Source organism: Lipophrys pholis, assembly GCF_963383615.2.
Source record: "Lipophrys pholis genome assembly, chromosome: 19".
Lineage (NCBI taxonomy): Eukaryota > Metazoa > Chordata > Actinopteri > Blenniiformes > Blenniidae > Lipophrys > Lipophrys pholis.
This window is the reverse complement of record NC_137647.1, coordinates 13,555,272-13,577,550: the sequence shown is the minus strand read 5'-3', so window position 1 is coordinate 13,577,550 and position 22,279 is coordinate 13,555,272. Positions and strand designations below refer to the sequence as shown.

General features: G+C 43.2%; 1 long non-coding RNA gene across 1 annotated transcript in view; it reads left to right on the top strand.

Moving 5' to 3' along the window:
- The first annotated feature begins 9,429 nt into the window (after positions 1-9,429).
- The window catches only part of LOC308124536, a 51,770-nt gene continuing 38,920 nt past the window's right edge, over positions 9,430-22,279 (top strand). The window contains exon 1 of the long non-coding RNA XR_013936305.1: positions 9,430-10,002. This is a non-coding gene — a long non-coding RNA (uncharacterized lncRNA). The remainder of the gene's footprint in view (positions 10,003-22,279) is intronic.

Sequence of the window (22,279 nt, the reverse complement as noted above, 5' to 3'; positions counted from 1 at the left end):
TGCATACGATAACACGATTACACTGTCAGTTGGCTTCATAAATACAAAGACAAGCTTCTTGTAATTATTTTTTAAAAAAAGCGACTTGCAAAAGAAAAACTTCAAAAATGTTCCAACCCAACTTTTTTTTTTTTTTTCCCCCTCTCTTTTGCTCTTCATGTCGTCTGCCTGAAGACAGCAGTCAGTCGTATTTCATTGTGTATGTCTGGAGGGGGGAACACATTAAACTGCCACGGCTGTCACGCTAGCTCACAGTTAAGTGAGTCAGCGTCGGCACGAGCGTTTTGGACCTCAGCATACCGGTCCTGCACATCAAAGAGAGGCTAAAGTGAATCCATACGCTGAACCCCAAAAACATGTTACACACGTCGATTTCTTTTTTTGTTTGTTTCTTTTTTCTTTTTTTTTGTAATCAAACATTGTGGAGCGTGGCCTCACTGTGTTGCCAGGCAACCAAAAGAGCATCAGTGATAATATATCATAGGTATTAAGGCTCATTATTTAGGATTTGCCCGTCAGAGAAACCGCTTATTTCCCTTTGAAGTGGTTAACGGATATGTTACTGGGGTGTGTCACTTCATGGCAACATTTTTGGTTCAACTTTACAGCATGCGACTATTGTTTTTAACACTTAAATCTATTCAGGGGTTGAGGATTCCATTCTGCATGTCGCACACAAACATATTTAGACAGAGTGCGAAATCCATTCAGGAGAGAAAGAAAATAGTTTGTTTTTATTATGTAAACTTGGTTACACGAGGAGTGCTTGCTAAAGAGGTACTCGCTTCTCCAGAAAGGTGAATGAGTTTATACTGGAAAGCATATTTAGTAGTACATCAAAAGAGGGACTAACTCTAATCCTTGACTTTAAATGCAAAAACACTGAAGTCATATAAAAGAGCTGCATAATGTTCGACTTGCTCACCCGAACTACGTGGCACGCTTTGCAGTTCCGTGTTATCGCATTCATACAAAAAAAAAATAAAAAATGGTTACAGTTTTCCCCGTGTATTTCTTTGGAAAACTTCTGTATTCATTTCATTTCATCGGTGCTGTTCTTTTTCTTGCTTGAGCGTGCCAGGAAGAGGCCATTGTGTTCAACCCTATCATTAGCCGCCTGGGTGTGGGAAGTGCTGTTTACAAACAGCTGCCTGACATGACCAAGAAAAAAGGAGAAAGTGACACAGATGCCGTGAGCTGAAACACACCCCGACCCGTCTGCCTCTGCTTGACATGACTGGGTGGTACTTTGCTCCTGATAAAACATCACGGTTAAAGAGTCAAAGCAAAGCCAGTATGAGTGTGTGAGCTCTTCCCCTTCAAATGTAGCCGCCAATATGATAAAAAAAAACAAAAAACTAATTCCATCATTTTTTAATAACTTCTCATTTCATCGCCCACTCGACATAAGGTAAAAGGGAAGACACAGTGCTTCCTTTAGCAGCCATGTGGCACAGACTTACGGGGGAAAACGTGTTTTCGCCGTAATGTTACCGCGTTCTTGGTCTGTCTCCAAGCACACCTGGGGGTGTAAGGACGGAAGGACAATACAGCTCTTTCGAAACTCTGACCCGACGGTCACACCTTTACTACGGCACATCCACTGCCTTCACGGACAAAGACAATTGTTACCAGTGTGGGCAGTGAGACAGAGATGAGCGCAGCATGAAACAATCGACAGATGGCCAGAAATATGACCAAGCTGAAGTGACTGCAAAGTGTTTGTGAAAATGGATCTTTTTTTTTCTTTTTTCTTTTTTTTTCTTTCTTTACTTGGATCAGAACATTTATGGCTGCAAACAGTGATCCAGTGACGAACAGTGGAGACCCTGTGAACTATCCCTTTATTCTCCCCCACCAATTGCTTCATATTCCCGATCAAACAGCCTCTTTGTCTCGGTGTTTTGTCCAAGCAAGGCGAAACAGTACTCTGCATTGACGAGACGCAGACAGATTATCTTGTTTGAATGGCTTTTCCAGAGCAGCAGAAAGGCCAGCACAACAATAGGTAACTTGTTGTAGGCACAACAAATCTAATATTAATTTAACATAGCCTTGTTGTAGGCTACCAGTGGGGGCTGCTCACGCTGGTACAGTAACTGTTTGTATTTGCATAATACACTTCACCTCAGTAGGGCTGCTAATTGGGCTCCTTTGAGCGAGCCAAAAGCCCCAAATGAAAGATCAGCAGGCACAATTATCATAGGAGACAACAATGTGGGGATTGAAATAATTTCTTTTATAGCTGCATTTGACTGTCTCCTCCATCTGTGACAGTCAGTCGTTTATAATTAAAATGAACACGCAGGATACAGCTGAACTTAAAGTTCAGAAAACGGATCTAAATCGGTGTAATCCTGAATGTGATGCTCTCAAAAAGTATTTAAAGGTTTGTTTTTTTGTTTTTATGTTCGATAACCTTGCAGAAAGAGATCATCTGCACCTGCACCTATTTTAATATAACCCCAACGTTTAGGTTTGTTAATAAGCATAAACATGAATATGTGTTGAGTGTATTTGATTTTGCTACTATGTTTAACAAGATTTTACTCCACTCGTGCGTTCATCGTCGTTTGCACGGGTCAAATCAGTGGCAGAGACGGTTGTTTTTGCACTGCTTTGGATGTGATGGTCACCCACGAGTGTGTCGGAACGTGTCAGATCTGTCCTCGGTCTCAAAGTTTGTGCTTGAACGCAGCTCGTAGGAGGAAGTGCGTGACTGAGGCTGGCAGCGGTAAAAGAGCCGGAGCGCCACAAACCAGATTTGGGCTTGTTTTATTACCTTCCCTCAGAGTTCAACATCTGTTAGATCACAATCGTTCACATGCAACAATCGGTGAACGCTAGACACATGCTTAGATTGTTGTTTACAGCAGTACCCAGACCATGTAGGAACACCCGAGACAGTAAACTAATCACTACAGCGATAAACACATGTGCTCATATTTTCATGGCATGCAGCCGCGGTGAAAAGATTCTTTTGACATAATACAGACGTCTTATTTAATCTATAGACACTATTATTGAGTTCAATTTAACATAATTCATCTTTTACTTGTTGCCCTTTATGTTTATTATTTTATTGGTGAGTCATTTATTCAATAAGCCTGATTTCCTTTTTGAAAAGTGCCACATTTAGAAAATGCATTAGTGGGATGAGCATTAGAGAAAAGTGTGTGGATTTGTCCATAAAAAAATGTGCTAAATCCTCTCAGTGAATGCTCGACAGCTTTTTTTTTTTTTTTTTTTTTTTAACTGTCAGTTCTTATTTGGTGGATTGTCGGATTGAAGTTTGGTAAATAACCAAAATGTCATAGTTTCCAATCTATTAATTTTACAAACAAGCTTCGTGGTAGCATGTTCAAGAACCCCACATAGCCCGGAGCTTCCTCCTCGTCGTGTTCTGCTCACACATCTAATTCTTCGACAAACATTTATCACAAGTGAGCCAATGTCGTGGCGTTGGTCACTGGAGCACACAATCCCACCAGGGTTTACTCGAGTTGAAGTCAGGATTTACTGGCAGCCTCCGGACTCCCTCGAGCAATGGGGCTGCCACTGAATTCTAACTTTATGTCAGGAGCCAATTAGACACCAGAAGCTCATAACAACAGTCAATCGCACCAGCAGAGAGCGGCTGTTTGGCACTGACAGTGAGGATTGTTCATTTTTATGGACACGCACAAATCACAGATGCATACCTTACAAATGTGGAAGCATCTGAAAGGGAAATAATTAAAAGTTCAAGAGATTTAAAGAGATTTAAAAAATATATATATATATTTTTTTTTAGGCATTATTAAATTCACCAAAAATGCAAGTTAAACAGTTGTAAATGAAAAAAAAAAACTTCAGGAGATCTAAAAGAAGTATCAGGTGCTGACTCAGTGAGAGGTAGAATGTCAGAAGACTGGGGAGGGGAAAGGTAGCGTGTGAGGTGTGTGAGTGTGTGGTGAGTGTGTGTGTGTGTGTGTGTGTGTGTGTGTGTGTGTGTGTGTGTGTGTGTGTGTGTGTGTGTGTGTGTGTGTGTGTGTGTGTGTGTGTGTGTGTGTGTGTGTGTGTGTGTGTGAGAGAGAGAGAGAGAGAGTGTGAGTAATGCTGAGTAGAAGCCAGAGAGCTGAGCAGAGAACAAGGGGAGGAGACTCTCTCGGGATTGCGTGCGGACATCAAATGTTTACCTGTAACAAAAAGAAAAGGGAAGGTGTAGAAGGCAAAAAAAAAATGGAGAAGAAAAAAAAAGGCCGTGGTTTACAGGGGTGGGCGGGGACCCAAAGCCTAAAGCATGAGCTTCGCACGCAACTTAACAATACTACCTTTATGAAGACTGTATTGCATTAGTCAGTGAGTACACACTCACACACACTGTACCGTTGGGGTTGGTGTGTGCACGCACACACACATCAAGGAATTTCGCAGGAATAGAAGACTGATGCAACTCTATTCAGGACTTAAAAAATAAAAATAAAAAAAACATAAGTTAGGAAAACTTTTGTGTCCTTTTAAAATGATGCGATCAAAGTCAGACACATTTGTAACGTTTCCGTGTTGTGATCTAAATGGGACCAAATGGCCGAGCCCATGTGTGGAACAGCTGTTTGACAGAAGGGGTACTTGTGTCCGTCCAGGCTCGACGCAGAAGTGGAACGTCTGAAAGCAGATGTTCAAACATTCCCTCTCGTCCTGGACCCTCGCTGTGGTTGCCCTCTTCATATTTCATCACAATTGTCCTACAAATCAAAACAAAATGAGTGTCTGCTCCTGTGGTTAGAACCTCAGAGAACCCCAGTAATTTACCAGCAGGCTCTTTCTCTAAGGCTCCCTCTCCCTCTCTCTCTCCCTTCATGCCTATCTCACACAGATCATAGCTTTTCATCTCGAGGCGGTCTTATCTGTACTGAGAATAAAAAAGCCTAGAAAATCCTGGGCTTGTGTAGAGCTGCTAATAGATTATTAACGACAGTCACGTCATGGATTTATATTAAGACTATTGTGTTCTCCAGAGATCTTTACAGTAACACCTCTGAATCATCTCACTCAGGGTGTGTTTAGCTGCAGGGTGATCTTCACACTTTGCCTTTTTTTTAACACTAATATTAAAAAAAAATAATAATTACATTTAATTAATAAAAACCATGTTTATCGGTTTTCCTCCTAAAAATGTCATCCAAAACTATTGTCAGTGCATTTAAGCAAATGCAACATTTCTGCTTTTGCAAGTCTTGAATGCAACTGAAATCTGTCAGCGGCTGGTCTGATTGGCAGCTTGCGTGTAAAACGCAGAGGTATTGGGATTCAGCCCGGGGCGCCTGCGGTCAGTCCAATATGTGTACTATAAATAATTTGACTCTGTCGTGCGATTGTGTGTGTGAGAGAGAGAGAGAGAGAGAGAGAGAGAGAGAGAGAGAGAGAGAGAGAGAGAGAGAGAGAGAGAGAGAGCGCTGCACACACGCTGGGATCAGGGCTTCCTCTTTTGTAAGTGTCTGCAGTCAGAGTGCAGGTACAATAGGGAGCATTGTTCAGCTGGCAGGCCCATGCGTGCCGGCTCCCCCTCCATACCTGAGCACAGAGACAGGTGTATTTCTCCTAGTCACGCATAGCCCTGCCACACTCCCAGCTGCCTACACACTGAGATCTCGCTCAAACACACACTCAAAGAAGCATCCACTGTCTAAAGCTGGCATATGCTTTCCCTCTGACTCCAGTCATTTTACCCACAATAGAAGATTCCTCTATGGAACGCTTAAATGTTAACCTTTTACAAATTCAATCTTCAAACAATGTAAATTAAATTGCCCACATGTACACTTACAGCTGATGAAAAATTGAAGCCTTGAATTTAGATTTCTATAACGTTTGCCCCTTTGACACTGATACTCGATAAACTCAAGGCACCTGCGGGGTAAAGAGAAAGCTCTTGGTCCCACTATGGTAATCTCCAGGAAGGGTGTGTTTGTCCAAATAAAATCACCTCTTTGCCCGGTGTAGCACTGCGTGTTAAGGAGGGAAAGCCAATGAGTCATACACATAACAGTGATACTGTACAGTGAGTCCACGCCAACAGTAATTTTAATTTCTTTTTTAGTAGGAAAACATTCTTAAATAAACATTAGACCACTTTTTACAATCTGACATCTTAATGCACATCTTTAAGGGAACAATCTTGGAGGAGAACAAGAGGTAATTAGAGATTTTAGGAACAAAGGTAGTTAATTCAGCAAAATGTTTACGGTCGGCACCAATCAAATGGGGTGTTGGAGGAGGGGTTGTGTCATTGATTACATGGTTTCCTTTTAAAGGGGCCTTACTTGCACAAATCTGACTCCCCAAGGTGCTGGAAGAAATCCAGCCCTATCAGTCTCCCAGTGCAAGAGGATTAGCTCTTTATCCTGGGTGATTCTATAGAACAGTGCTGCATGCCACATTATGTCTTATTATGTAAAGGAGGCACAAGGATTTTTTTTTCAGCAGCTTTCACATGATAAATCTTCATCCACGTCACTCTGAAGCCTTGCCTCGACCCCTGCTCAACTTCATTTCACCCATTCCCAGAGAGACGCCCAAAGGAAAAAAAGAAAAGTCTGCATGCTGGTTGTATGTGGAAATGTAGACGCTGCCAACACCGTATCTAACATCAGAGTTTCCTGCCTGATATTTACCAAACGTATTCCCAAGTGGATGTAACAACACTTATTAAAATTAGGCAAGTGCCGGAAATAAGGAGGGCAAGCAAGTGCGGCAGATTATAAAGCCTTTGATGCGAGCCCTGCCAGTAAAATAGCTTCAAGCTGTTGGGAAATACTTTGCTTCTGAAAGGTATTTACCAACCACCCATCAACCCCACACCCATATCTCAGCGCATCTTGTACTCTGTGATGATATGGTAATGCAACATTTTCATCCTATTGGTCTCATAGGCTCTCGTTCTCTAGCCTTTCGTAGACGTTTGTCCACTCAGAGCCACATAAGGAAACATTTGTTCCCAGTCTGGTTGAATAGGGCCTTGTGTTGGACGTAGTCAAAGAGATACAAGGGGATCGGACATCCACACAGTCCAACACAAGAGCTCCGCTCTGAAGCCCCTCTCTGTCTGAGCCGAACCAGTAATGAATGTGCCCTGGTCTTAATCACTATCCGAGCACACACTACAGATATGACTGACTCAATTGTCCTCGTCTCTGTGTTTTGTATGTTGAAAGCAGAAGTCATCGAGGTCATAGCTTCCAGTAAATACCAGGTGATAACTGCTCCGCCTCGCCCGTCAGCGGCCGAGGATTTCTATGTTTCATGGGTTTTACTGGTGCGACTGTCGGTGTAATTTGAAGAGATGAAAAAAAAAAAAGAGTTGTTTATGCTGCTTAACATGATCTGAAGCTTCTCTGCTCTCTGCCTTTCTTCTCCTGGATTCACTAATGCATTCCTCTTTTTCCTCCCATCTGTGCAAAGCATCATTCGCAGTGGGTTCTGGGCTCTCTGGATAGGATTAGCCCTGTCACACCAATCTGGAAAACATGTGTGTGGACATTAGCACACACTGACATAAGTGGAGACATTATAGGTGGAGGATGCACACCAATGGGTCACACTTTAATACATGTGTTGGACACATACAGCAGACATGCTGAGAATAATACATTGGATTTGGCTCTTTTGTGAAGCTGACAGGACTTAAGGGGCTGCTGCTGCCATTGTTTGCATGCACTGCATAGTTTTGGATGAGAGACAATCTTAAGTACTCTTACAAGATAATAGCCTCTACTGATACTTTAATTCATTTCTGATTAATGATTAATGAGCTCGGGGAGAATTTTCAAGAAAGGAGTGAGGTCAACACGCTGAACCAGATAAAAGTGTGTAACCCTTCTTTTCTCTCTTTCCTTTCTTTTTCTTTTTTTTTCAAAAGGAAAAGAAAACCCTTCACACAGCAGCGGTGGCTTAGGAATGCGAGACAGGAATGCTGTTGAGTTACTATAAAGGGGGTTTGATCACTGAAAACAATGTCTTTGTGTTTTCATCCCAGGCTCTAGTCACGCAATGCTGTGTGCGCAAACCTCCAGCAACTTTTCAACCCAGGCACACAAGAAAGCCATCAAGTACCTGCAATTGACAGAATCGCGTGCAATTCAGGTACTCCTCGACTCTGCTGGACGGCAGCCAAAGGAGTGAAGGAAAAAGTGGCGTGGAGCCTCACCTGCTTCAGCTTGTAATGGATCAGATGGAGACGTGTGCTGCAGTTTGAAGTGTGGGAAAATATGTGTGTCAGAATAAAATGGGATTTTAAATAGACCCCTTCAAATATTGCACATGTTTTCATTGTGAAGCTAAATTAGTAATACATAGATAAATGCACTTGAAAGTATATTTCACTTAGTTTTTTGATTTTTTTCAATCCTTGGCTCTGTGCGCCATTCCCCAAAAAAATCCAGTCCTCGTTTTGGGTTTTCAGGGCAGCTATGATCCCAGAAATACAAGCAAGCCTGGAGGTGGTTAGAACATGAAAGTGAGGTAAGTAAGACAAGAGATTCATTCATGGGAAGGTGATTCAAGGCACCGACATCTCTGTATCTCTGCACGGCGACAGATGATCATTATTACTCACACACGCTGCTCACGCAGGGCTCACACGCAACCTGGAGCGCACTGACAGATGAGTGACTGCAGCCAAATTACAAAGAGCTTCTGACTTATATAATTAGACACCAGTATGTTTCAGAAAACAGTGACGCATAAAAAAAGCTTTAAAAGAATCTCCCAAAAATATGCAGTGGTATATATATATATATATATATATATATATATATATATATATATATATATATATGTGTGTATATATATATAAACCACTCATACACTTTCATACATTTTTTGCACGCACATTATCAGCCAAAAATATGTCTGGGTATACAATTCATCCAACCATACATAGATTTTAGATGTATTGCAAAGAAAAAGCACACCAACTTGTCCAAGAAAGCAATAAAGTACTGGGAAGAGAAGCAAGTCATTTAAACTACCAGACTCACTGCTGTGTGTGTGACTCTTTAATAAGTGAAGTTAACATCAGTCGTAGTATTTATTTTATAAATAAAGTATAAATGTTTTGTTGTAAACCATTAGGACAACTCAAATGTATTAATATAGCGTCAAGGCAATTCACAATGCTTTATATATAAGAATTTAATTTACAGCATAAAAGGAAAATATAGTAAAAACATTAAGGTAAAAATAAAAAAGTAAAATCTGTTGTTTAATTAAATCAACCCTTAAAAAAACTATTATTTGCGCAAATTCTTGTTTTAATGGTTTAGTTTTGAAGTGATTGTGATTATCCTCATATTTTTGAGTGCCTCTTGTGAACTACACTTCCCATCATGCCGTGCGCGGCTACGTTTGCTGAGAGGAGCATGTGCTGCGCCGCTGCGCTCAAACTATGGCTCAGTGCGGCTGAGGCTCTACAGAGGGGTATGTCTCGTCGGGAGAAACGCTTTTAGCAGCTGCGGCATTTTCCATCACCGCACTGGACCATCCAGGAGGACCCGGCATCTGCTGGCACTTCATGGGAATAATTACACTGATTTGCCACAAATGATTTAATTCAAGGATTCTTTGGACGCATCAAGAGGATTAACTGCTCTAATTTCAACCCTGACACGCGCGGAGAAGTTATTATTATTGTTTATTTTTGATTTATCACAATGACCACTGCTGATGGATTCCAAATCCCGGCCATGGATCTTGTGCGTTCTGAGGAATGTAATGTGACCTGGATGTGCGTCCTGCTGCCACCGTGCTGGACAAGTCGGCTGACGGACGGTCCAGTCTCTTGGGATAATTGGGATACACGCGCGCTCAAGTTTGGCAATTGTCAGCGATGGTCTGTGTCATGCGCTGCCATATGTTTATTGAAACGGATACTGCTCTGGATTTTGAAAGCCAAAATGATCACTTGGAATGTATCGAGAGGTGTCCAGTGATTTGGATAATACGCACCACCTGGACCAACAGGTATGTGATCACTGAGGATTCCCTTCAAACGTTTGCCTTTTTGGCTATTTACAGTATTAATGATTCTGTTCGTTTAGAACATTCTCAAGTTGAGATTGTTCCCCAAGGGTCTTGTAATATTTCAGATCATGTCATTGCGCAAAAGAAATGTTAAAACGTCCTCCAATGTCTGTTTTGGGCAAAGGTCCCGTCCTTATCTCTCCAACACACCCATTTGCCCCATATCATATCTTCACTCCTCAAATCACAGTTTATAATCAAATTCCTTTTGTTTGGGACTCAATAGAATCGCGAAACGTTCTGTCTCTGTCCCGGTTTAGTTCAGAGTTGCATGTTTTACATAAGAAGTCAAAGTCCTGAAGTGCCCCTCTGTTAGATTCACCTGTTCACGGAGGGAGAGCTCTTCTGCTCCGTTATTCTCTGTAGTCCATCACGTAGGACTACAGATTGATTGACTTGTATACACTGTCCCTGCTTTTCATCCGATGTGTAAATTTGTCCTCCTCCACCATCAGCATGCACCTGCAGTGCCAGGTGTCCGCAGCCCACAGAGCCCAGACCTGTCAGAAGTTATGAAGCAAAGTAAACGCACAGTGTGCACACACTGCCCATAATAAGCATGTTGTGCTCCTCTCCTACACTGACTCCATTCAGGGGAAAGTAACTCGGTCATAGTGAAACTTTCCCAATGCTGACTGCTTCTACCTGACACAATATTCCTACCATCCATAAATCTGTGTTATAATTCATATTCAGTGGGACCTGGATTGTGCTTGAGTAACTGACAGAAGCATGTGACCTTTCAATCAGTATAAGTCTTGGACCATTTCTGCAAGCTGGCATGTCCTTCTTTGTCAGGAATACTGTAAAATAGTGATGTTGCATCCAGTAGCTGTGTGTTTATGTAATGTCGTTTGATGGACATTACATCAAATGTGTGTGTGCCCCCCCCCCCCATCGTCCTCAACTATTTTTCTTAATTTATTATCTACTTCCTTAGTAATAAAGAATTCTTTCTATTGTTAGGGCAGGGCACAGAGCCCCACTATATGTCAGTATACAGCACAGGCTGAGTAACCCCCCCTCCCCCCCCACACCCCCTCTATTAAAAATCTTCTCCAAACAAGACCCCCTTTCTCCACTGAAGAGGGACCCTCTGTCTAATGCCAAGTGACTCTCATGGCCAGCATTGACGGTGGGACACTTGCTTGACAAAAGGGGCTGAAGTGTCAAATAAACTCGGTCAGAGCCCCCGACACACAAGAATTCCTTTATCTGGCACCCTGGGAGGCAGACAAAGACAGACTTTGTGTCAGTGAGCAGGCCTTGACTAAACACTGGGGCTTTTTTTTAACTCCTCTTCTCACAACTTGTGCCTCTTCTTCCTCCTCTTCCTCCTTTTGTCGTTCAAATGGGGAAGCGGGAGCATGTCTGTTGACGTGACCCCGCCAGCCCAGCATCTGTCCTGCACACGGTCAGCATCACTCCGCTGTAGCGCTCGTCCATCCAGGATATAGTCCATGCGGTCACAGCTGTCCGATAAACGACTGAGCAGACGTGACATTTCAATCCCTGCGTTTGTCAAATGGATCCGTAGCAGAGAAAACTGCTTTCTCACGTGACTGAATGTACTGGCTGTGCCGTCATATGATATGCTTGTGGTGAACCGCAGCAGAGAACCATGTACACACCAGGGAAAGACTTAACAAGCCTGTATTTACTCAACTCAACATTTCCGAAGAACATTCTCATCCCTGGCAGTTCTTTAGGACTCCCCAGTTCGGGTTAAATCGTCCTCCATATTGCTTTGTTTGGAATTGTGCTGAACTTGCACCCTTGAGTTTATTCGTTTATGCAATTGACGTCTCTGTAATATCAGTTTGCATGACCTTAGTTCAGGTCATGCACTAAGAACACTTTTCCAGCAAAAGAGCTGTAATAAAGACCTTGTACTGTAGTGACATGACACTTTCTGAGCTACTGACATGGTTTAGTGGTACATCCCCGGCTGGCCCCAGGGACAGACGTGTACATCAGACCCCCAGACGTGCTAATACATGCCTGCTCAGAGTGAGATAGTCCCCAACATAATGGTTAAGGTAAACAGCCAGAGTGGCTGCGGTTGAGCGTGTTAATAGTGTGTTTATGAGCTCACCTTGAGTGGTGATTTATCGTGCCTGAACCCAAGGCCTACCTCAGGGCCCGGGCCCTGGTCGAGCTCACAGGGTTACCGCACTTAGCAGAGTGACCTCCTGGTGAACCATGTGCCAATGTCATGACCATTTAAAATCACTAAATGCAAATGGGAAGGTGGCAGAAATATATTAGGCGTCCATTACACCATGGATGCACTCGGCGTTACCTCACCGGGTCTTGCAGGTAGCAAACTCCAGTAGCGGTAAAAAATACCTGCACATCATTAGTGTCAGATAACGTTTTAATGAGTGCCGCGAGAAACGTTAGGCCGCGAAAAAGCAAGCTGATATATATCATTTCCTATAGAGAAGCATACACGCTCAGTGTGCATGTGTGTTTGTCTAGAGTAGACCCTAAAGTTTGTCTAAACAGGAGAACTGTCATTTATTAGTAGTGCGGGAACAATGGGGAGCTTGTCTCTGGGGTGGTGGGGGCCAGTGGGGAGCCAGAGGGGGCCGGTGGAGCCAGGGGAGGGTGGCCTGAGATTGGGCAGCAGCCTCTGACCAAGAACAAGCCCCTGTCTGATGGAGGGAACTGCTGACCCTTCCTGAGTAAAATGGCAGCTTTGTTTCAAGGTGTATGTGTTTGTGCCTATGTGTTTATATGTGTGTGAAAGAGAGAAGCAGAGAGGTTTAGAGAAGCTGGGCGCACTGTGCTACAGTGTTTATTTGTCTCAATATGGGGCGATTTCCCGTCACTTCATGGCTTTTCCTAACGTTTGTGATAGAGTCTCACATTAGTCAGCTTTTGTTTTGAATTGGGGCCGAGCGGAGCGACCAAAGCTACGGTCATCTTCTTGCATCAGCTTTGCATTTGACATTTAACGGATGAAACGCATTGAAGCTTGGTTTCCATGCTTTCATATTTCTCCCGTAAGACATACTTTAAAGACGTCAAAAAAACTGAACCAGTGTGTTTTTCTCCTTATCAATAAAGTGATTACTGTATCCGTGACGCCACACACCACTTCAGTCCTCTGCATCGCTATGACACCAGACTGCAGCTTTAGACTAATTAGCTATTTTGTGTGTCCCTCTGGCCGGTTGCCACAGCCTGCGTGTTGCTCTCTTCCTACAGGCCTACAAACAATCACTTTTCCCTCTAATGATGCTCATGGGAGAGAGAGGCTTTGTTCAAACGTCAGTGTAAAGAAACGGGAGGGAGGAGAGAGGAGGGCTGATTGCTGGCGGGTAATGGCAGCAGATTGCTGATTTCCTCCAGGGGAAACCACAACTTAAGCATGGCGTGTGTATGTACGCTTGCATTGGGATGGGGGGGGGGTTATCAGGAAGCAGGGAGCCTGAGAGTGAGACAGGCGACCATGCTTCAGTGAAAGGGTGGCAGGGGGGCCTTCTGGGGAAGTGGTGAACATGAGTTGGGCTTCTTCGCAGTACCACCTCTGGGTCTCACACTTTACGAACCTGCCCTTTTGATAAAACTCCTCACTGCACCAGGTGTGTGAACCTCCTCAACTTTCATTATCATGATGCAGTCGGCCCCACCCGACGAGAAAATCAACTGCACTTCTTGACCCCAGTATCCTCTCTGTCCTTTACCTCCTGCGTAAGCACAGCCGACCCTCGCTCTGCAGGGAAACAGAAGATGATACAAAAAGCAGTGAAAGATGAAAGGATGTGTGGAGGATAGGGTTTTTTTTTTCTCCCCTGTCTCCTAACATGCACTTGACCCGCGCCCAGTGCAAGTGTACACACCAGGGAGCAAACTGTGAAAAAAAACAACCCCAGTGCAGCACAGGGGCATCTCTGTCAGCTGAGACCGACAGACAGAAAGCAGTCCATTCACTGCTGCAGGAAGGCTGCATGCGCAATTCAATGCCCGCATGGACTCTGTGGGTCTGCAGAGGAGCGAAGGGATGCTCAGAAATAGCTGCGGCAAAAGTCGTCTATGATGGTTTTACAACGTAATTGAAAGTTTTCAGGCGTGCATCTACAAAATATCTGTAGTTTTTTGGGGGTGAGTTACGTGTGAGCATATTCAATTGTGGCTTGTGGTCTTACAGGAACAAAGTAGATTACAATTGAGGGGAATGTGAATACAACTGGCTCGCAGGTGAAATCGTAACCTTTCCTGCATGCAATAGAAGGAATCAGACTAATCTATATTTTGCCGTGCTTTAAATTCCACACATTTCTCCCTCTGTTTTCTCTCAAACTGACCTCACTTGTTCTTTTATCGCTCCTGTTTTGGAGGGAAAATTCCTCCCTTTGTGTTCCCGATTCTCACAATTGTCACATTCCACTGAACCTGTGACCATGTTCCTCCTTCCCTCGGCTGGGTGTGGGTCTCCATGGTGGCCTCGCCGTGTCCCAGCGAGTCACACCTTCAGGAGTAAGCCATCCTCATTCAGGAGTCGCTTTCCTTTTTTTTTCTTTTTTTTTTCCTAGCATTCAGTCCACTCTTTCATTCATCCACCCCTTTTATTTGGCTCTCGGTGGGGAGCATAAAGGAGACATTTTCAGTGTGAAGAGGAGCGTGAAATTTCCTGTGTGACCTCCCTGGGACACAGCAGACCACCGGGCTCCTCACACAACTGTTTCTGTGCGTTCAATCCAGCGCTTGTGTCGGAGGTGTGCACGATTCTGACAGCTTTTCTGTTTTTAATCTGGTTTGCTTAATGGAGGATGAATGAAGCAGAGGTGCAAGCATAGCCACATAAAAACTGCAATTATGTTTAACTGTTGGAGAGCTTTGCGCACCCCAAACATTTTCAAGACGCTCACTAATTATGCCATATCATAGGTGCAGGTTGGCTCATTATGTGGCAGATGCTGGCTTGTTCTCTGTTTATATGCCGTTTATCTACCAGAGTGGTCCCTATATATATATATATATATATATATATATATATATATATATATATATATATATATATATATAAAGCAAGCCGAAAGAGATGAAAAAGAGGCATGAGGTAGTAAATGATGAGGATAAGACTGTGACGTAGTTCGTCATCAAGCTGCAGGTAAAGCATTGCTTAGACTCTGCTGACCTCTTGCGGATAACTTGTGTAACGACATGGAACCTATTGTCTGCAACTCATTTTGTGTCCACTTACTGTTTGTGGCGCTGTTTTCAGGCGTTAGTTTGGACATGCAGGAGTTTTTGAGTTGTGTGACAAATCAATGTCAGTCATGTTTCTATTTCATAACTGGTAGTGGATTTTTTAAATTAATAATTACGTTTTTTTTTTTAAAAAGAAAGAACTTTGCAGTTTTAGTCCATCACAGAGACACACACGCTCACATTCACATCTATGGGCAATTCTAAAGTTGCCAATTACAGTCAAATGCTGGTTTTTGGACTGTGTGAGGCAACCGGAGTATCAAGGGAAAAAAAAAAAAACATGCACTGGGAGAACACGCAAACGCCACAAAGTAAAGGCCACCAAGCCCAACCTGGACTCAAACTCAGGACATTCTTGCTTTGAGCCGAGAAGGCTAACCACTACACCACAAACTACATGTTAAAAGAGTTATCCCTAAATTTAAAAAAAGGCAGTGTTTTCCTTGAATACACTAACACTGACTATCAGTTTAAAATGAATGAATAGTCATAGAGTAATTCAGTAACTATTTACCTACAGTCAGTTAAATAATTAGGTCACATTCAAGATAACTTTGTAAATGTCCATAAAAAACATTCAATCGCCCAGCCTTGAATTCTAAAGTGCAACTTTCATTTTTGTTTCACATTTTCAAACTCCTATTACTTCTATTACTCGTGTATTTATTTGATAATTGATTAAATATGATCTTTTAATATCAAGAAATGTTTTGGAGACAAATTCTTAACTTCAAAAAAAAAAAAAAAAAATTGGTCCAAACATTCACACCAATGTGACATTATATATATTCCATAATGCTCAAGGAGCAGACGCCGTCAACGGGTCTAATCCAATCGCACCTCATCTGTGAGACATTTTGAACTAAGTTCTATCAGTTTGAATCAATTGTTCCTATCTTTAATTATTCCTTAAGCTCAATACACAACAGAGGAACCCTTCATTGTATCCTAAAAAGCGAATTCAACTCAATTCTGAAAGTAATTTGAACAAGACGTGGGACTGAATTTCTGTCTCTTGATTTTTATTGTAACAAATGTGATGACATTTACACTTTGATCATTTCCATCTGTCGTGTTCAGGATAGTGTTGTGCTAGAGCCGACCCCAGCTCTCTGTGGGCGAGGGCCGAATACATCCTGGACACGTCGGCAGTCTATCACAGGGCAAACACACAGAGACCGACAATCACAGACACATCTGGGGGCAAATTAGGGTTACCAATTAACCTCACATGCAACCGAAACCTGGAGTACCTGGAGGAAACACACACAGGAAGAACATTCAAACTTCATGCAGAAAGGCCCGGCCAGGATTTCAACCAATGACATTCTCACTGTGAAGGCGAGAGCGCCAACATTGTGATCATTTACAGTTCTAAATTAGTGCTGTTGTTTTCCTCAGGATTCGGTTGAATAGCCTGCTGATTGTTCCAAAGAAGCAGATATTCAGGGGACTATGTTATCAAGAGGATATGTTCAGAGTGATGATATTGTTGACAAAGTAGTAAGTGCCCTCTTTTGAAAGAAAAACTTAAGCAAGATGAGGAAATAAAATGCAAATTTCATCTAAGGGACATCTAAGGAAACCCTGATTTTTACCACTCTAAAACTTCTTATCTCATCATGGATTCTTACCTTCATTGTGCCTTGATGAACCTCAAAGTCTTTTTATATACGAGAATATATCAGGGTCTAATTTTTTTTCTTGTATCATTTCCTGCCGTCTACCACTAGAGGTCGCAGTTGGATCATTTGTCTTTTGGTCTAGGCCTATAGGCAGGCCTCTGTTACTGCTGGAGGGACTTAGTCACGACCAAGGTTTCTGCAAAGTTAAGTCTTTCCAATTACTGGTCTCTGTGGATCAAGTCTGAGCTATCTTGTGGTGTGCAGAAGTGAAGCCATAAGGTTGTGCTTTCACTTTACCTGCTTATTTTCTTTCCCCTCAACTATATGGTCCAGCTGAACTTATATTTTCATTGCATATGATTCAGGTTCAGTTTTCAGGAAAAGTGTTTTGTTTTTGCTGTTTAAAATGTGATCATATGAGTTATATATGTCTGAAAGTTGTCACTGTGTACATACTACCCTGATGGAAAACAGGCCACATCAACTTACTTTGTAGTTTTGAAGATTTACTTGTTATTGTAGAAAGAAGCAAGGTGCGTTCAGGCCAAAAGTTTAGTTCTAATGTTGACCACTAGATGGCAATGTGGTTGCACGAAAGTAGGCATGCAGGTCTTGAAAGTTAAAGCCGCATATGTTCCTGTTGCAGTAACCCTGTGATCTCTGGAGTAATGGATGTAGATTGGCATTATTATCTTCTTATTGCCCCTCATTGCAGCTCATCTCCCTTTGAAGATCAAAGTGTTTGTGTGCCTCTGTGTGTACCGACACTGATAAAAACCAGAGTGAACTTCAATAAAGTCAACTGTTCACTTTGTACATCTGTCTCTCTCTCTCTCTCGCTCGACCCTTCTCCAGCATTAAAAGTTGTTGTGCTGTCAAACAACTGTGTAGGTGCAGATTTTCAGCAAAGTTGGAGATGTAATTTCAAAACACTGATTTTGAGTTTAGAAACAAGAACAACAACAAAAACAAAAAAACTAAGCAAGGCAAAAACGGCACAGGGGCCATCAACAGCCAGTCCAACTGAAAGTGCTTTTGGTGTTTGTGGGCTTCACTGCAGGTCTGTGACGTTCAGACCTTACTGAAGGCAACACGGATGAAAGACGCATGCAGGTGACAGGGTTGGGGAACGGGTGGAGCAACTTGTAACTGGGTGACAGCCATCACTGCAAAACCAGTTTACGTGTTAGATTTGATTTCCTACAGGTGACATGTATTTCTGCATGTGTCGGTGCTGTCGCAGTTGTACATCCAGCAAGTAAAAAATGATAGTTCATGATCATCAATGGTGATTTTTTCAGACTAAAATTGTACTAAATCCTTTCCAGTTTTGTTTCATCCTGTCCGGTGTTGGAAATCATTCTGTAATTTTCACTTTTTTCAATTCAGTTCGTAAGGCCTCATGTTTTATTTTCACTGCTACATTGCCGTCTGTCTGTTGACCAGTTTGCTTTCAGCAAATCAGATTTGAGAGTATGCAGTTATTCAGGATTGTGCCATGGGATTATAGGAGAGAGTGTCACGGGACATTGTAATCACAACGAACTCTTGTGCAACTTGTTGCACATGCAAAGTGTTAAAATCCAAACGCACATTCAGTTATTTGCTCTGTAATTCATGCATGTACATGTAATGCAATGCAAAGCTTTTTTATTTGGTATTTTGCTTTCATTACTCTCATAGGTGCTGTGCATGTATAGGTTGCACACACAGCCATGCCTGGTGCAAATGGGACAAATGCACTTCAACAGTCTGCAGCTCATCAAATGTTCCTTATAAAATGATTTTGTATTTGACTATTAAGCTATGCACACACAAAACACGACCTTCTGCATATCTTGGTAACATGCACTGTAATTTCCTCTAATTTCTTGTCTCCTATTTACCTTCTAACAAACATATAATTCCAATCTGCTTAGGCTTCTCAGCCTCCATTAATTCCTTCAGCTATTGTATTAAACTGTTTCTGATAAATTCTCGGCGAAATGCAAGTTTCCAGGCCTTTGCAGGTACTGCAGACTTTACTTTCAGGCCTCTGTGAAGATCCCGTTGGCGTTCGCACCTGCGCCCTAACTCGTATATTTTCACAATGACAATAACTAATCCCTAGCATGACGGTTACAGCGCGGTTCTCAGCTGCTTATCTATGCCATCTCTTCCAAGTCCTCCGAAGTTACTCATCTTCTCACAATAACTGATCGATGAAATCCTTCAGCAGCTTGTGATAACAGCAACCACCGGTTTGCTGAATGGAAAACCTGACCAGACGTGTTAAATTGAGCAAGCGGGTACTGTAGGAGCTCACTTGTTTTCACAGTAGAGATCCGCGCTCAAAGCTGCTCATTGCCGACGCCGCGGTGAATCATGGCCGGGCCGCCATAGCGAGCAGCATGTTAAGGCGGAGCTTTCACAGAAATATGTAGAAGGAAGTGTGTAGTGTTGAGTCAGTGGATCAGGTAAACCACCATCTACTGTTCCAGTTAATCATTGATGTGCCAGAGTTCAGCCTTTCTGTCCTCTGGAGGCAGACAGGCTGTCGGAAAACATTTCTTCATTAGTTGCATTTTTTGCATTTTATACCTGAAACTACAACCTTGTACAGCAACTGCGTTTTGCAGCTGTGCAATAAAGCCTCACCTATAGAGGCTTTCGCTGCTGCATGTATTATTGCCGTGTGTCTTTGCTCCCTGTAGCTGATGTTAATGGGGTGTTGTTAGCAGCGGCAGCTCCTTTATTGGCTTTTCTCGTTGTGCGTAGCTTATTTTTTCATCTTTCCACTGGGTCACTTCCATAGAAACTCAAGGCAACATGGGCAAAACCCCAATTAAAAACCAAGGGAAATCCTGGCACAGTGAAAAACTGTCTTGCCCTTCGGCTGCTGCCCCTAATGGGTGCTGCAGCCCTCAGTCAACAGCAGCCTAAATGTGGTGCATGTGTGTTGGGGTGCGAACAGCTGTAGTGACAGAGGCTGGAGCGGTTGGAGCAGGCGCGTATGCATACACAGAAACAGAGTCATATACACAAGGAGCACGTCAGCGGCGGCGCATGACCGGCGCGAGTTTGGTTTTCAGCGTTGTGCGAGGAGAGGCGTTTGTGTGAGGTGGGTACACATGTTTGTGTGTGTTCCTCCAGTCGTTTATAAAAGCCTGCACCCCTCCACTGTAAACTCTACCAGCCTCTCCTAGACATCTGTCTTTCCCACTGTGCCTCACACAGACATACACACATATGTGCCCATACGCCAGGGCTGTCCAAACCTTCTTTTTTTTTTTTTTTTTTTTTTCCATCGACGGCCATGTAAAATAATAGCACCAAGGGTCGTGCCACTAGAAGTTGAGTATATTGCAAAAAGTCAGCAATGTCAATTAAAATGTGTGACACAGGCAGCTCTGAACCTCTCTGATGTACACACATGCACATTTGGACAGTATGAATTGTTAGACTCATCTACATGAGTGTGACCCTTTGACCATAACTTTAACCAATAACTAATCTTTGCACCCTTTAAGTATAGACTGCTCGAAGGTATTGGATCCGTTAAAGAGAGTAAAACATGGACAAGCACAACCAATACAGTTTGTCAGTAGATTCCCAAATCTATGCACGCTGCAACTTCAAATTTCAACTCTGCTCAACAGTACGAGCACATGAAAACGGCGAGCATTGCTGCAGTGATATTCCTAATGTGCTCGGTGTGTCCAGTAAAGCGAGGGAGGTTTGTGGTGGTACTGCTGTCGTAACATTTAGTGCTACTCAGAGGCTTGACAGAGAGCCCGGTGGCCTGGACGACAGGACAGAGGCCATTAAGGTGAGATCGGACTTTTCCAGCCCTCCCAGAATTGTGGCGCCGCGCAACAGACCGACTGGCCAGAGCTGCGCGGGGCCGGGTCCGGTCGCACCAGGCAGGAGAGGCAGATTGTGAAAACACTTTTGGAAAATGTGAGCGAGGCGGTCGGGGGACCTGGTGCTTGCAGATGGCAAGCTTTCCCCCTGCCAGCTGCCAGCTTATCGACTTTAACGACGTGAGTGAGTGATGGCCAGTGCCTCCACCCCGTGGGTCCCCGTGTCCTTCATGCCCGCCAAGGCAACAAGAATGGCAGCAGCACACCAATAAAGCCCCACATGGTACTGTTTGAGAGGCACTGAAGTTCTCTTTCACTCGTTCAATGAATCACGCAGATCAAAGAAATGGGAAGAGCTAGTTTGACATTCTCGTTCATAGTAATTACTTCTGTGGAGAACTGTCGTCAACACAATCTGATTTTTGAGGGTTTAACTTTTCCAATCGCCTCTCGTCCTCTGCCGTTTGGGTGAGCGTCACTTTTCATGCAGCTTGAGGGGCAGCCTTCATTTCAGAGACGGATATAAACGCGCATTGAAAAATCAGCATGGTCTCAATTAGCTGGCGCTGCCTGTGTGTTCCTTCACGAATGCGTCACGTTTATATTCCGGTGCGAGCGAGAGAGAGTTGGTGCACGCTTTATCAGGCCACTCTTCTAATCGCCTAACCTTCGTTTTATTGCCCCGTGCAATGTTGTAACGATGCTCGGGGTGAGACGCGCAGACAGCGTTCACACTGAGTCAGAGACGCAGCAGACGTCCGTTACAGTTATCACGCCGATAATATAACCAAGGTTAAAATAAAACCTGTGTGACCTAATTGTAATTTCAACAGGTAACTAAGATATTAGTTTATTCTACATTGGGTACAAGTGTTAATGTCGCTCTGTTCTCTGCCTGGCTTTCACAGTGTTGTCTCTTTGTCGGTTCACTTTGGTTGAGAGCTGCTGTGGTTCAGTCAGTAAATGGTGCTCATTACGTACAAAAGTTAAGAACGGAGACCTCCTTACATTTTTTTATTCCTCCACCTGCAGAACATGTTCTGCAATTCTAAGCAAGCTGGGGCAAAATAGCACTAATCTCTCTATGAGATATATTATATCACACATAACAAAAGAAATATTCCTGTTGATGGCAACATAACACAATAAATGTGCAGGTGTAGTAATTGCTGTGGTCTGTTATAATCTGCTTTTCAGTTTGCCCAGGTCCATGCTTATCAACACTTCCTCATCTTAACCTGTGTCCTATGTCTTTATGAAGCCTCCTCCTATGATTATGAAACCAATATACCGGTCTTGCTGCTTTTCTGCAGGACTGCTTACTCCCCTTTGCTGTACAGTACAGCTATGACATTTGGCCGGGTCATAAAGGAGCTCCAAGAACCATAAAAACACCTTCCGATGTCTGGGTCTCTGTAGCCAGGCTATTAAGCTGTAAAGCCCCGTTGTAAAAATCAAGATTGAACCGATATACTCGAGGAGAGTGCAGCAAAGATGAAAAGAGCCTCATTCTGCCATACTTTAATAAAC